This window comes from Egretta garzetta, unplaced genomic scaffold, assembly GCF_000687185.1.
Source record: "Egretta garzetta isolate BGI_Z169 unplaced genomic scaffold, ASM68718v1 scaffold281, whole genome shotgun sequence".
In the NCBI taxonomy this organism is placed as follows: domain Eukaryota; kingdom Metazoa; phylum Chordata; class Aves; order Pelecaniformes; family Ardeidae; genus Egretta; species Egretta garzetta.
In genome coordinates this window covers 429,215-429,511 of record NW_009258674.1, presented here as the reverse complement: position 1 = coordinate 429,511, position 297 = coordinate 429,215, and positions in this window count along the sequence as shown.

The window sequence follows — 297 nt, the reverse complement described above, 5'->3', positions numbered from 1 at the left end:
TTCTGTAGTCTGATCTGCTTCAAAAAGTCTCTGAACTAGCCAGTGGGACACTCTCCTTTGGTAGGACAATTTGTGGGGACACCCACAGGTGTTCTGCTGCTATGGTTCTTTACTGTTCAAATAAATATTAATTCAGTACTCGCACACCAGAGCATCATAATTGAAGGAGTAAACCTCAAGCCATGCCAGAGAAATTTATAATATATGACATCTCACAACTCACATTGCATCTTCCTTTTTCAAATCCTGATATGACCAAGGTAATCTTACCCATGGAAAACTCAAAAATGACTCTTT